This window comes from Convolutriloba macropyga, chromosome 6, assembly GCF_964194025.1.
Source record: "Convolutriloba macropyga chromosome 6, txConMacr16.3, whole genome shotgun sequence".
In the NCBI taxonomy this organism is placed as follows: domain Eukaryota; kingdom Metazoa; phylum Xenacoelomorpha; order Acoela; family Convolutidae; genus Convolutriloba; species Convolutriloba macropyga.
This window is the reverse complement of record NC_134473.1, coordinates 50831030-50846944: the sequence shown is the minus strand read 5'-3', so window position 1 is coordinate 50846944 and position 15915 is coordinate 50831030. Positions and strand designations below refer to the sequence as shown.

General features: G+C 35.8%; 1 protein-coding gene across 1 annotated transcript in view; it reads right to left on the bottom strand.

The window, feature by feature from the left end:
- The window catches only part of LOC142341023 (wee1-like protein kinase 2-A), a 99469-nt gene extending 93024 nt beyond the window's left edge, over window positions 1–6445 (bottom strand). The window contains exons 1-3 of the mRNA XM_075391844.1: window positions 6398–6445; window positions 5940–6004; window positions 1148–1222 (exon numbers count right to left, since the gene is read on the bottom strand). The gene's annotated coding sequence lies outside the window, so the exon portion shown is untranslated. The remainder of the gene's footprint in view (window positions 1–1147; window positions 1223–5939; window positions 6005–6397) is intronic.
- Window positions 6446–15915: the final 9470 nt, after the last annotated feature.

The window sequence follows — 15915 nt, the reverse complement described above, 5'->3', positions numbered from 1 at the left end:
AACAACGTTGCGCAAATTGCACTCAGAGGCTGTTTTTAGTTTAATTGTTGATGTAGCGGCGGAAGAGGGGCGATGGATGGGGAGAGTGCTCTCTGAGCTTTGCCTGTTTATGCCGTTTTTAAGAACAAAATGCCAACGGTCAGAAAAAATTAGGGATGTGACCAGAAGTCGGTAGTACAACAAATTGAATAAAAAAACAGCATGGATTAAATAATTGCCAGAATCTTTGTTTGAGAGCAATTTACAAATACATCCTCTTCTGGTGTAAGTGGAAATCATATTCCGGAGCATAAACATGGAAGGCAACAGCGCTCAGTCTAAATCAGATTGTTTTAAATCGATAGCATACCTTTTTTTAGGCAAGAAAAATTAAAAACAAAATTTTGTATAAAGATGGCACAGAACGAAACAGTTTTCATACAGAGCATGAACGTTTGATTGAAATGACGGTACCAGGAAGACACTTGTAAGATCTTTTACGAGTATAGCAAAATGGTTATTTTGTATGATCTTATTTAACAACGTCTTATCTTATTTAGCAACATAGGCAATTGTCGGTACGCTCAGTTTTGATTGTAGAAAATTGTCCGCATTGTTGGCATTCGACGTAGGAAAGCTTCGGTATGTTTTGTTAAAACATAAGAAAGGTCGGTATGTCAAACTTTCATTGCGTTGTCAGCGTTTTTTATAGGATTTTTTATAAAGCCAAAAGGGGACTTTCGATCTTTCAAACAAAAAGGTCTTTCCTACAAAATTGTTGAAAGAAGCTGCAAATTTATTGAAAAATTTTTTTAGCTGGTTGACAAAACTAAATGAACAAATATAAATCTTCGTTAGTTCCTAAATTTGAAAAAAAAAATTGTATACTTGTTGAAAATAATTTCAATAATCTTTCTTTGGGTTTAAACCGAATATACCGATAATTTCTTACGTCTGATAACCGCATATACCGACAATTTCCTATGCTTAAACGACGAACATACCGACAATAACAATGAAAAAAGGAAAGGGCTTTCATCGTTTGTATGAAAATAAAACCGAACATCACAATCATCTAGGATCTTACAAGATAACCATTTGGAGTTTACCGGGGTAATGAAAAGTGGAATCAACTATTTGTAGAATCAATTGTTTGAATTTCACGTACGGCGGCTCTGGGATGCATCTCGTTCTGCCCCAACTGTTAGACTTTCCACTCGACCTGGTACCGACGATCCAGCTGCTAGAAATATTCCCCAACTCAGATTTTGTCCTCTAACGCCATTAAGTTTATTCAAATGACGTGAAAAGGGATGAAATAATGTTCTCGACGAAACAAAATCGTGAATTTATATAATCCTGCAATGCCTTAGCGAGTGTTATCAAAGTCTGAAATTAATCTTCTGTAGAGTCCTGACAAACTGTTGTAAATTAATTCAATCTTCTGTATACCTACGACTTGAACTTTTGCGAGTATTCATAAATGCCACTTGGTAACTGTTTCCTCTCCTCACTAACAATGACTATCTATAATTGATTAAACACTACTTTCTAAATTTCTAAACATAACCCACTAATGTCGGGCGAACGACCGTCGAGCGGTTGGCTCCGTCAGAAGCTAGCAACAATTTAGTGAGGCTAGCTTTAGCTTAATTGAAGAGGCGTGAGATGAGCGCAGCGTAGGGGGGGTGCACCGCAGCGCTGAGGGCAACAGTGTGTGGGTGGGGGGAGGTTAGGGCAACGGTGGGAGGGAGATGTTCGGCTGCACAGGGCCCTTACGGCCTGAACCATGTGAACGGGTGGGGATGGGGGGGCTAATGTAGGGGGCAGCCTGGGGATCAATTTTTAAGAACCACACTTCAAGAGATTCTTAGAAAAGGGGCGATGGATGGGGTGAGCGCCCTCTGAGCTTTGCCTGTTTATGCCGTTTTTAAGAACAAAATGCCAACGGTCAGAAAAAATTAGTGATGTGACGCGAAGTCGGTAGTACAATAAATTGCATAAAATATAACAGCAGGACTAAATTAATAGCCGGAATCTTTGTTTGAGAGCAACTAACAAATACATCATCTTCTGGTATAAGTGGGAATCATATTCCGGAGCAAAAACATGGAAGGCAACAGCGCTCAGTCTAATTGAGATTATTTTAAATCGAACGCATACAATTTTTAGGCAAGAAAAATTTAAAACAAAATATTGTAACAAGATAGCACAGAACGAAACAGTTTTCATACAAAGCATGAACGGTAACAGGATTACAATTAGATGACGGTACCAGGAAGACACTTGTAAGATCTTTTAGAAGTATAGCTAAATGGTTATTTTGTATGATCATATTTAGGAACGTCTTATCTTATTTAACAACACTTTCATTGAGTTGTCAGCGTTTTTTATAGGAGTTTTTTAAAGCCAAAACGAGAGTTCCGATCTTTCAAACAAAACGGTTTTTCAAACCTAAAAGCTTGAAAGAAGCTGCAAATATTCTTAAAACTGTTTTTAGCTGGTTGACAAAGTGAGATAAACAAATATAAATCTTCGTTTGTTTTTAATTTTGAAAAAAAAATACATTGTATACTTATTGACCGAAATTTTAATAAACTTTCCTTGGGTTTAAACCGAATATACCCATAATTTTTTACGTTTGATAACCGAATAAACCGACATTTTTCTATGTTTAAGAGACGGACATACCGACAATAACAAGGAAAAAAGGAGAAGGTTTTAATCGTTCGTATGAAAATAAAACCGAACATCAGAATCATCAAGGATCCTACAATATAACCTTTTGTAGTTTACGGGGTAATGAAACGTGGAATCAAATATATCAGAAGGCAGCCACAATTAATTGAAGCTATCTTAAGCTTAATTGAAGAGGCGTGAGGTGAGCGCAGCGTGGGGGGGTGCACCGCAGAGGGGAGGGCAACAGTGTGTAGGGGGAGGAGTGTTAGGGTAACGGTGGGAGAGGGATTTTCGGCTGCACGGGGCCCTTGCGGCTTGAACGATGTGAATGGGTTGGGATTGGGGGCTGATGTAGAGGAAGGGGTGGGGGGCAATCACTAAGAACCCCCTTCACACTAAAAGTTTAACTCTCCAAAACAGTTTCTGTGGGCAGTATACTTGAAGACTAGTAAGCTGAAAAGCTCTAAGAGAACTTACTGGGCTCTACCTCTTAACTCTTTTTCTTAGTTTGAAAGGTCTAATTTTTAAGACTATTAATTGGACAAGCGAAAAAGCGTACAAAAGAAAAATCAACAGGATTAAAATAATTGCTACAAACTCCGGTTGAGCAATTAACAATGATTTCCTGAAAAAATTGGTAGTTCAGTCATTTAAACATTTCGGTTATAATTAAGCGTTAATGACGTTAATAGATGATGGTATCACGGCACATAACAGCAGCTGATGTGCGGCATCAACAAAAGAATTCAGAAAAGAAAGAGATGGAGAGAGAGAGAGAGGGAAAGAGTGTGAGGGAGAAAAAACATGATCAGGAAAGAACTCCCAACCAATAGAGAGAAAGAGAGCACTAGGAATATTTTCCATGTTGAGATTCGTCTTTGCGACTTATAGTTTTCTAGCTTTGTTAGTAACTTAATCATATAGAAAAAAAACCTATAAGTTCAAAATTCAAAAAGAAGTTGACAGATTTCACTCTAAAAAACATATTTTTTGTAAACATTTTTTGTTTCTGGATTGATGCCATTCAACCCAACTACAAGACTTAGAAAGTTTCGCTGACCAGTAATGATCGTCAAACTCAGAAAGGGACAAAAATAATCAAAAATTTTACAAACAATTGAAAATTTTAATAAAATCTTGCTGAAATTCGTGCTATTAAAATCTTTAGAATCATTTCGTTGTTTTCAGAGACTATCCAGTATCTTTATTTCAAGCCTTGAAAAGTGTCATGTTTCTTGTGCCCTTAAATATTCATAAACTTGAAACATGATAATATTTTTCAGAAAATTTGTTAACTCTTAGAAAAATTTGTTAAAACTCGATTCATTGAAATATCGATAACACTTCCATTAACCCTAAAAACTATGTAGCTGCATTATTATCAAGATCTGAAGGAGGTCCCTGGGTCCCTAGTACCGGACAAAATCAAAAAAATATGAAAAACTTCAAAAAAATTGAAATAATTGCAAAAAATTTAAAAAAAAAAACCTTTTTAAGTTCGTGATATTTAAATCTTGAAAAACGTTTTATCATATGCAGAAACTAAGAATTAACTTATTAGCAATGATTAGATGAGGTTCGTTGGCTTTTGAGGCTGGAGAAACCTAAAACATGACCCAGAAAAATCAAAAACTTGAAAATAATCGCAAGTTTTATCAAAAAATTGAAAAATTTGTGCTTTCAAAAAGTTGAAATTTGTTCTACGGACGATAAAAGTTTTTAAGTAACTCTTTATTAGGAGGTTTTTTAGCCCCTGGGATTGGAAAACCGAGAATAAACACAATGAATGTCAAAAAAAATGAGAAAAAATTGCATGCTCAAATAGAAAAATAATGCTATAACTTTTGAAAACCATTTCATTGTCACTAGAAAGTTGCAGTAACCAAATATCAAACCCTTGATGAAGTTCCTTGACACCTAGGGCTGACAAAAAATGAATAATGCCGAAAATTTGCAAAAGAATTGTAAAAATTAGAATAAATTTGCGTGTTTTTGTTTGGCTTACCAAAATATAGAGCTCATAAAATGTTCGAAAAAAGTACGTATTTCGTGCAAAAGAGGTTTATCAACTATGACCAATCTCAGCTTTAGACTGTTTCAACAAAAAATTTCAAAAATACGAAAAACACGAAAAATTGCAACAATTTGGGCTAAAAAAAAACTAAGCACTTGATGGACTACTAAACGCGGCTCATGGCCTCTAATAAAACTTAATGCCCGTCGGGCGCTACCGTTTAGCTTAATGCCCGTTTAACTTGATGCTACCTTTTAATTTAACGCTACCGTTTATCTGAATGCCAGTTTTTAAGGGCGAAAATTCAAATGGGTCAGACCCGTCCACCGCAAAATCGCATTAAAAAAGAACACAGCCGGCAGATTGCCGGAAAATAGCCGCGATAGACGCTTTTGGCGTTACATGAATTGAAACAACTATGGAAATAAAATAGACAGACCGACCACCAGTCCTTTAATACACCACTAGACTTTTTGGGTTAGCTTCGGACTGTCATTTTCATGAGACACATAAGCTCTATAGGGAGAAAGCCCTAATAGGGCTTTTCAAAATGAGGATATTTTCGGTTTGTGCCCCCTCAGCTTAGTGGGCGCGTATTTTTTGCATCCCCCAGATGCACGTGCAATATTGGGGGGGGGCACAAACGGAAAAGATCCCAAAATTAATATTCGAAATCAAAAACTCAAGACTCAAATATTCAAGAATTAGGGCATATGTTTGGAACTACTTAGATGCACAGTATTGACCTTTAATAAGTAAATGTTCATAAAGTTTAAAGTTTCATAAGTGAGCTCAGAAGTCATTTTTTTGAGTGAGGTAAGTCATTGAAAAAGTCAATTCCAAGAAGTCACGGTAAAACGAAACAAAAATCTGTTAGACGAAGTAAAAAAAAAAAAATTAGGAGCGCTATAATAGCCGCCTAGAATTGAGGACGCGGCTATTAAACAACAGGACTAATACATTTGCTACAAAATTCGTTTGAGTGCAATCAATCATATCATAATTCCAATCGATGTTCTCCGCCTTTTATCAGGTATGTTAACAATTTACAAAGGCAGTCATTAGTTTGTTCGAAGGGGTTTATGAAAAAAATTTTGAAAAGCTTCACGGGTAGGGGTGGGAAGCATGGGGGACTTTGCACCGGGGGAAGTTTCCTTACTACATCAGAGCAATAGCAGGTATTTTTTAATTAATGATTAAAAACTTTTTCACTGTACTGGCTGTTATGACTTTTCGCCCTCTGTTATACTAAAGATTTCACATGTACCTGGTGATAGGTTAGAAGCTGCTCCACTGCTTTCAGAAAACTGAAGTCCCCTTGTAACTGGCAAACTGAAATTCATCGCAATTATACTTTAATACTTTCTGCTTTATAAAAACACGACGAAATATTTTATGTTGACATCGCTTTTTAACTTCTTGAAAAGAAAATGTTAGCTATTATTAGTTATTTAATTGTTAGATATTATATAGATATGTTATTTTTTTACCAAATCAAAGGAAATGTCAAGCTGCAGTGGGACTCGTAAGATCTTATGCTATTAACAAATATTAGGAATGACTGGAGTTAACGAAGGAATGTTTCTAAGCACCCCTCATAATAGACGTTAAGATCTAGAACTATTTTTTCTTTTCGACGTCTAGAATTTCAAATGCAGCGTGTTGTCTGGTATTTCACATGTGGGGTATTGTTGAAACTGGTGATCATAACAAAGTGAAACTAACGCTTGAGTAGGGGATGTGGCCTCCTGTTGTGGGTCAAAAGAAGGGTCCAAGCCTGAAAAGATTCCAAAATAACCGATGTAAACTTCCTGAATAAAATGAACATAAAAATGATTGACAGATTGCCGTTAAAAATGGCGGTGGATGATTCCCTTACAGAAATGAAAAGAAGTACAAAAATATGTGAAATGTTGATTGCATTTGATAGTTAGGTTTAATGTTCGCCTTTAACGACATGGACCCGATAAAAAAGATTAGTGTTAACACTAATTATTATTACACAAAAAAAATAAGGCTTGGCTCAAAGTTCTAATAACGCGCATCTACAACTGTTCTTTCTAGGTTTATCCTTTTTTTAATATTGACTCAGTTCATTATGGATTGTCTGGTTGAGCAACTGCTGTTTAAAAGTATTTTGAGCAGAATGATAGAAGACAGAAACTAGGCTAGCCATAGATTTCATTTTAAAATAAGGCAGTATAAATCAACGAAAAACCAATTTTCGCTTGAAAAACTAGCAGGATACGTTCTAAACTAGAATTCAGTTAATACAATCGATCAGCTCAAAAACTAAACCTCCGCAAGACTACAAGAACGCTCCACAAACTTGGAAAGACCCAAAGATTCCGTTTCGGGAAAACAAAATTAGTTGAAACATCGTTTCCTCGCTGTACTACCAACAAAAGGGTAATTTTGAATCCAAAACAATATTTTCCGCTTCTTTTCCTATTCTGGCATGACAAAAACCACCACTCCAATTTGATTTCAGAAAATTCGTCAAATTGTGTAGACAGATCTTAACGAAAACGTAGTCACTTTCAATAATATATTTTTACTGCAATGTGGCAGCAAATAAACAATTGAGGCACACTCTCACTTACTGTTTCACTATTATCCCGCAAAATTGAAAAATTTTAAGCAAAGTGTTTGGAATGCTCTAAAAAATGCGAAAGGATGAAAAAATATTCTCAAAACAGATGTTGAATTAAATTGCAAAAAACGTTGAAAAAATTGCTCATGTAACCATTTTACAATGAAATGTATATTGAGCTATGAAAAATGTATGACCATAAATCAACAAAAAGAAACAAAAAATTTTTTAAAAAAATTACTATTTTGACTTTTCATTGTCATCTAAATTTTAAATAAAAAAAACAGTTGAACAGATCTTAGAAAAAAAATTGGCTTCAATAAAAAATCAATTCTTGGAGTTTTAGAAATCACTGTCAGAGCATTGCGTAATCAAACCCAAGTCAAAGTAGTATTTTAATTAGATTATTGCCTAATAGATGCTCTGATGAACTATCGACGTCATTTTACACCAATTTAAAAAGGAAGATAGCCGGCAGATTACCGAAAAAATGTGTCCTTGATAGGTGATCATCGTTTGGATTCAATCAGGTAGTAACATTAAACTAAAGGTAATAAAGTTTACAATTAGATTTTAGAACTTTAAAAAGAACACATAACTGCTTAATCATCTATAACAGCAACAGTGGGACGGGGTGGGGGTTAAATTCTAAGAACCGCACTCTTACCACAAGTGTACGTCTCCGAGACACTGTCTGTAAATCGCAAACTTGGAGACCAGTTAGCTTAAAAACTCTAAGAGAACTTAATGCTCTCTGGGCGCTACGCTACTAGTATCTCTCGTTTTTTAGGACAAAAATTTAATTCGGTCAGACGAAAAAATGGTCTGAAGTTGCACAAAAATAAAAAACATGACTAATATAATTGCTACAAACCTCGTTTGAGAGCAATTAAAAACGTAAAATCAGAAGCGGATTTCACAAACACATATACTTGATAGAAGTTAAGGCAAATGGACCCTATACTTTGGCTCGTCTAGAGCAAGTTTTAAAACTATGCGAAAGAAATCTGAGCGAAAAAAATTGCTGTGCTTTTTAAATCAGAAAAACCTTATTTCTAGTGGCTCTCATAACACAATTGATTTTTTTAACCACAAAAATAAAATCAATTGAATTCTAATATTAAGCGAATACCGTTATTGCGAGGAAAACATTATACAAAAAATCAAAATTTTCAGCTGTTATGAGTGAACATGTGTCGAATGAAAAAAATCGTCAACAGTCGAAGCACATAACATAGCATGAGATGTCCAGAGGTTCGGACTAATAAAGAAACTAATTTGGATACCATGTAATTAAAATATTAAAGACCAGCTCATCACCTTTATTAAAGATAGAGTTTTTGAAAATTTGGAGATCAACAACAGAAAAAGTAACCAAAAACTTGGTGTAAATTTGGTGAAATAAATGAAATTGCACTAATTTTTTGAAAACCCGCAAAAATACTCACAACACTTAGTAAGGTATCAGATTTTAAAACCAGTTGAGTTTTTCACTATGTGGTATCTATCATTTCGTTTACACCAAAAACAACAATGTTACAAAAAATATAGCTTCGCTTAAAATATATATATAATGTTTTTAAAAAAACAACCAAAGGAAAAGCAAGTTGCTTTAAAAGCTCACGATACGCTCCATCAAACAACTGTGACATAACAGTAACATTACTACGGGATTGAAAAACACAGAAAACAACACGAGCAAAGCTGAACATTTATTACAATTTAAGTTGCAATTAAAAACGTGTTTTGCACAAGATTTGTTTTCAATAACGAACTTATACTACCTTGGAGCTAGATTGCATTCATTTTGTTGTATTTCCTAGAGGAGAAAAAGTTTAAAAATAATAAAAACGTTAAAAAAGAACGAAAACCAAAACAGCTTAAATATCAAACTATTAGACTGCATTTTTTAAATTTAAACCATATGCTAAAAATTATGTTTTTTCACCTGACAAATTAAAACTAAAACTAGCAAGCAAGTATTAAAAGAGAGCAAATTGAAATAAAAGAGCTCTAAGTAAATACTGTGCCAAAATCGGCTAAACTCTGGAAAATTGCTCTCAAAAGCCTGGTGAAAATTTAGTTTCGTCAAGAGCTAGCTGCAGCTTGAGGAAATGAGTTCCAGCTAAATTGAAATGAGAAGAGACTAGAGCTCAGGGTACCCGTGTCAAATCTTTTACTCCAAAAAATTTAAGATTAGGGGGTAATCGGGGGAATTTTTAGCCAACTCCCCTCAGAAGTCTTAGATCGTTTGGTACGGGGGTAATTAGATGTAAGAGTGGGGGTAATGGGCGTATTATTGGATGGAAAATGGTGCCAGATTAGGGGTTTATTTGACGTGAAATGACGTACGAGCAGTGGGTAATGGGGGGGGGGTAAAAACACGATAGTAGGGGGGTAAAACGATGTAACAGCAGGGGGTAACCAGGGTAAGATGTTAGAGTAGAGTTAATGGGGGTGAAACGATGTAAGAGTAGGAGATAATGTTGGGCAAAACGATCTAAGGTTGGGGGTAATGCGGGTAAATCATGTAAGAGTAGGGGGTTAGGGGGGTAAAACGACGTACGAGGGGAAGGTGATGGGGGTAAAAAAGTGTAAGAGTAGCGGGTAAAACCCATAGTAAACCCCATTAAAACCTACTCTTGGGTCGTTTTATCCTCCATTACCCCCTTCTCTTGCATCATTTTACACCCATTGGCAGTCCCGCTCTTACAATGTGTGACCTCCATTATCCTAGAGCGACAGCATTGAACTCACGGCCTCTCTCCCACTGAACCGGTTTGCCTAAACCCTTAGACCACCGACGGTTGCGGAATAATAGCCATCCCATGCATTTGAATTAAACATTTTACCCCCTCCCTCTTACATCAAATTATCCCTCTTAAATTAGCCCCTAATCATATATAATCTCGGGGGACTATATTTGGGGGTTCAGTCTAAAATCCCCCCTCCCGTACTGCCCAAAACCATTTTACCTTACATCCTCATTACACCCTTATCTTAAATCTAAAAACTCTCCCTTAACTCCCCATTACCCCATTATTATACGTCGTTTTGCCTCCCAAAATCATTCCCTGATCTTACATCTTGGGGGGTAAGCTTAGGTGGTAAAGCGTCAAAATTCTACACACTCCCCACCACTTCCCTTTTAGATCATTTTACACCCCATAAAGATACCCCCTAATCTTACATCTCTATGGATTGTAATTTTGGGGTACAATCTAACAATTCCTCCTTACTCCCCATTACCCCCTTTTCTTATATCGTTTTACCCCCTAAGTTGCTCTCTATTTTTATATCTATTTGTGGAGTATTCATAATGGGGGAAATCTAATATTCCCCCCATTACTCTCCATTACCGTTAAATCTCACATCGTTTTACCTCCCTAAATTTACCCCAAAATCTTACATATTTTAAGGGTAGTTTTTTTTCGGGGGGGGGGGGTTAAAAACAAAAAAATCCCCCATTACACCCCACTACCAATAAACTTACATCGGTATACCTCCTATTTTACTATGTAAACTAATATCTTTATGGGGGTTAATTTTGGGGGTTAAAGTTTAAAGATTTCCCCTAGTTCTCCCCATTTCCTCCTTTGTTTTACATCGTTTTGCCCCCTTAAAATTACCCTTCTAATACTACATTTTTTGGATTTTAGTTTTGGAGGTAAAATCTAACAATTATCCTTTCCTCCTCTTTACCCCCTTTATCTTACTTCGTTTTACCCCTTAAAATTACCCCTCATCTTAAATCTTGTTGAGGGGTAATTTTTGGGTGTGTAAAGTCTAACAGTTTCCCTTAATCCCCATTACCCCCTTTCCCTACATCGTTTTACCCACTAATCTTACATCGTTTTGTCAAATAACTTTCGTGGGGCTAAATCTAAAAATTCAACCCATTGCCCCCCACTACCACCCTAAAGTTTTGGGGGGTATTTTTTTGGGGGGGAACAAAAAATCTCCCCATTACCCCCCTTACGGCGCTAATCTTAAATAATTTCAGCCCCCATAGACAATTACCCCTGACTCTTATATCAGTTTGGCGGGGTAATCAGGGGGGAGGGTAGATTCGACACTGGTAATAGTGTGGGTGGTGAGTGGATGTGGGAATGCGTGAAGGGTGACTGGTTGACTGAGATGTAGGGGGTGGAGCGGAGCTGAAGTGAGGGGGGGAGATGATGTGGGGGAAGAGGTGGAGGGAGGAAGTTGGTGGTTAACTGGGGAGCGGGTCATATTTTATAAACCTACCATCACACCCTGAACTAAGGTCTTTTAAAAAACAGTTTCGGTGAATCGCGAGTCCGGTGAATCGAAACGATCATACATAAAGTCTAATAGCTGTAGGGCTAAGGGAGAACTTAATGCCATCCCGAATTACCGTTTATCCGTTTTTGATAGTGAAACGTTAAGACACGAGAGAAACAATTAGACGAAAATTTTGTGGTACGACTATTTGGATGAAGAAGACCAGCATGAGTAATATAAAGGCTGCAAAGCTTGTTTGAGAGCAATCAGAAACAACTAACGCACTAACTACTCTGTTGAAGTTAGAGCAAACGTAACCGAATTACATCAGGCAAATTTCACTCAGCGAATGGCAAGCAGTTGGTATTGGTAATAGTTAGCCTTGACTTAATGAGGTTAGTTTTTAAAGGGAGAAGAGACCCCATACATTTGAGAATTTTTATCCAGTAAGATCTTACAGACTTCACACAAAATTGCCTTACAAATACTTATAAGATTATCCCTCACCTGACAAAGACATTGTAGGACAATTTATGAGGTCTTACACGATACAAAATTTTTCATAATGTCTGACAAGATCTTACACGATAAAAATTCCATTTTTGTCAGATATCACAAAATAAAATTTCTGTCTTATAGGTTTGTACACAATAAATATTCTGCCCGACAAAAAAGCTTTATTGTGTAAGATCTTATAAAAATCATTCAAGATCTTGTAAGATTTGGAAAGCTATGCTATGACTCATCTCTTTGACACGATTTTTATCAGATCTTATACAATAAAAAATTCGGTTCTTTCTCCGTTTCTGCCCCCAGTATGTTATGTACCCCCAGTTACAGAGCACGTGTCATTACACAGTAAATCATTATCTATAACATGCCAGTGCGTTGGGGGGATGCAAATAATATGCAACACTAAGCTGGGGGCACAAACGGAAAAGATCCAAAATTTCTTTAAGTATGGCATGTTCTTCAAACTGAATACAATTCTGATTTGCTTTTAAACAGTAGCCAAAAAACTACAGCATGCAAAACTTACAGAGTAACGAAAGGAAATTTTTTTTGAGACTTATAAGATACTGTGAAAGATGTTAGTTGTTCGAGTATCAGGGGCTTTTTCTGAAGCGGTGATTAACAAACCAGACTGAATTTTTTTTTTCAAAGACCAAAACTGTCTTGTATCTTTGACTGCTAAGTTAAGTTGAACCATAGTACCAATAGTTGAAACTCAGAATAAAACTGCTGCCAAAAAAAACTCACTAAACATTTTTTTGTTTCATAATTGGTTAGTGGACCGATTATTTTTCGCTTTCTTAGTAACTTGACTACGTTATACGGCAATATTGAAATCTTTAAAAAATGTCTTATCGGATCTTAAACAACAAAAATTCTGCCCTACGAACTTTTATCGTGTAAGATCTGTTAAGATACTTATCACATCTTATAAGATAACAATTCAGCAAAATTGAATTAATTTTTATTAGATCTGAAAAGATAAGTATATCTGATAAGATCTGATAAGATAAGATAAGTATCTTATAACTTCCCGTAGGGTAGAATTTGTATGAAATCCAAATTGGAATCACCAACTATGAGACCAGATGTAATCCTGCACAATAAAGATTTTTGATCAGCATCTTGTCAGATCTTACACGATAAAAATTCCAGACTCAATGGGACAGAGTATAAGAAGAGATGCATTAATTGGATCGAGTGGGCGAGGGGGTGATGGGGCTGGAGTGAGAGCGGTGGGGAAGTGCGCATTCAGGAGGAGGTGTCACACTTATGGGTAATCAGGGGGTGTTGAATTGAAGGGGCAGATGTGTTGGATTGAAGCAAGGAAGGTTGAGTCTAAAGGGCGGTAAACTACATTTCACAACAAAAAACAAATATGACTTCTGTATCAACTGAAAAATCAATTACTTCAGATACTCAAATCTTTTCCCATTTGTATCCCCTTCCTAGTGTGTCATGCACTTCCATTTATAAAACACGCGCACTACAAAATAAGTCATTATATTATAAGTGCGCGTAGGGTACTTAACGTGCACCTGGCTGCCGCAATTGTAAAAGGTCTTCTATTTTAATAAACTTTTTACTTTGAAGAAAACTCTGATCGTTTCCGTTTGTGCCCCCAGTACATTCTGCACCCCATAGTTACAGAGCATGTGCCATTACACAGTAAATCATTATGCAACAAATGTCACATGTGACTGGGGGGAGCAAATATTATGCACCCACTAAACTTGGGGGGGGGGGGGACAAAGGGAAAAGATCCGAAAACTCATTAACTTTGAAGATAACTTTGTGAAAAGAAAAGAAAAACGGAATTTCAACATAGCCGGCAGATTGCCGGAAAAAAGCCGCGATAGACACTTGTGGCCTTCCATGAATTGAAACAACTATAGGAATCAGATATACAGATCGACCACCAGTCCTTTAATAGACCAGACTTTTTGGGTTATTTTCGAACAGTCAAATTTATGACAGATATGGAGTATAAGGAAAAAGCCCTAAAAAACTTCTTCAAAACTGATATTCGAAATCAAAAATTCGAGACTAAAATTCAATTATTAGGGCATATAAGTTAGCACTACTTAGATGCACACTATTAACTAGTAAACTTTCATAAAATTCAAAGTTACATAGGTGAGTTCAGAAGTCAATTCTTGAGTGAGGTAAAATTTAACTGCAAAGCAGTAGAAGTCTCCGAAATCTTTTAAAAAGTCAATTCCAAGAAGTCAGGTTGTAAGAATCATCGATGGAGACGACGAATCAAAAGAACACAGCAAGACAAGTCCTGAAATACAAATAAAAGAATCGAATAAAAAACTTAGAAGTACTCTACCTGACTAGCAATTCAGGTCAATTGAACAATGCCAGCCAAAACACAATCAAAACCATCCCAATAAATTGGGAAACTAAAACAATCAAACTAAACAAAAATACACTCATTGCTAAAATTCTTAAGCTTTTACCCATAAGGCAAAATTTGATCCCTTTAAATATAACTAATTCAAACATATGTTCAAAACAAATTTTTGTTTCTGAAATTGGTCCAGTATTATATCTGAAAGACCTGAAAAAAATTCATCGGCCCTTTAAGATCGATTAACTCAAAAAGACCCAAAATTTTTTTTTATAAAATGATATCAATTTCAGACTTTAACAAAATGTTGCTAAAACTTGTGATGTTAATATCTTTAAAATCATTTTTGTGTCTTTAGAGGCTATCCAGTTACCGAATTGTATGGCTTAAAAAATCATTGGCTCAAAGATCGATAGGCAATAATTTTTGGAAAAAATTTCAAAAAATAGAAATTTATTCTATTAAAATGTTGAAAACCATTCAACAAGCAAGTAATTCATAACAAACCCTGTTTGAGGTTACCTGGACACTGAGGCAAGAAAAACTGAATAAAAGACAAATGTTTTGAAAAAAACTTGAAAAAAATGCAAATTCTACCAAAAAAAATAGGAAAGGTTAAATTGATGAAAAAAATCCATTGAAATGAACAACCATGCAGTAACTTTTTATCAGACCATGGAATAAGTTTTCTGGCTCTTGAGAATAGACAAATATCAAATTTTGACAAAAAAAATTAGTAAACCTTGCAGATTTTATCGAAACATTGAAATGTTGAAAACCAATCCAATGTAACTAGAAACTATGGAATGCCCCATTATCAAATCTTAAAGGGAATTGCATGGCCCCTGAAACAGGAAAAGTTTAAAAAAAACAACCATTTTTTAAAAAAACTCGAAAAAAATAGCAAAATTTAGTATCATTTTGCGTGTTTGTGTTGGTAGTACCAAAACATATAGCTCATAAAATGGTCATAACAGGTAATTTTGTCTCGCAAAAGGACTTCAGTAACTTTTATAAACTTCAACCTAAGAGTAATTAAGCAAAAAACTCAAAAAAATCACAAAACCCATGAAAATTGCACAGTTTTGAGCCCAAAAACTTCTAAAAGTGACCTTTTAACCTTAAATTAAGGCCATCCCCGCAGCTGACCACTCTAAGCACTTGATGGACTACTAATGCCCACTTTGTGGCTCTAATGAAATGAATGCCCATGGGCTTTACCTGTTTATCACGTTTTGAAAGATCGAAGTCATTGAAAGATGTGCGAACACATCTTAAAAAAACACAGCGCTCCAAAACAAATCAAACTCTTTGATTTGCAAAAAAAGCACAATGTCCCCATTAATAGCCGCTATCGCTTCGCGGCTATTAAAAAAACCTCTCTAACAAAATTTTCTTCAAGGTGCCATTCACCATCGATCCCAACAGATTCCGTGACAATTTTTCTAATCTAAGCTGACCTACTGCAAGATACACCAAACACTGATCGAAACTGAAAAAAGGTGAAGAAGTATAAACCTGCACAAAAACACCAAT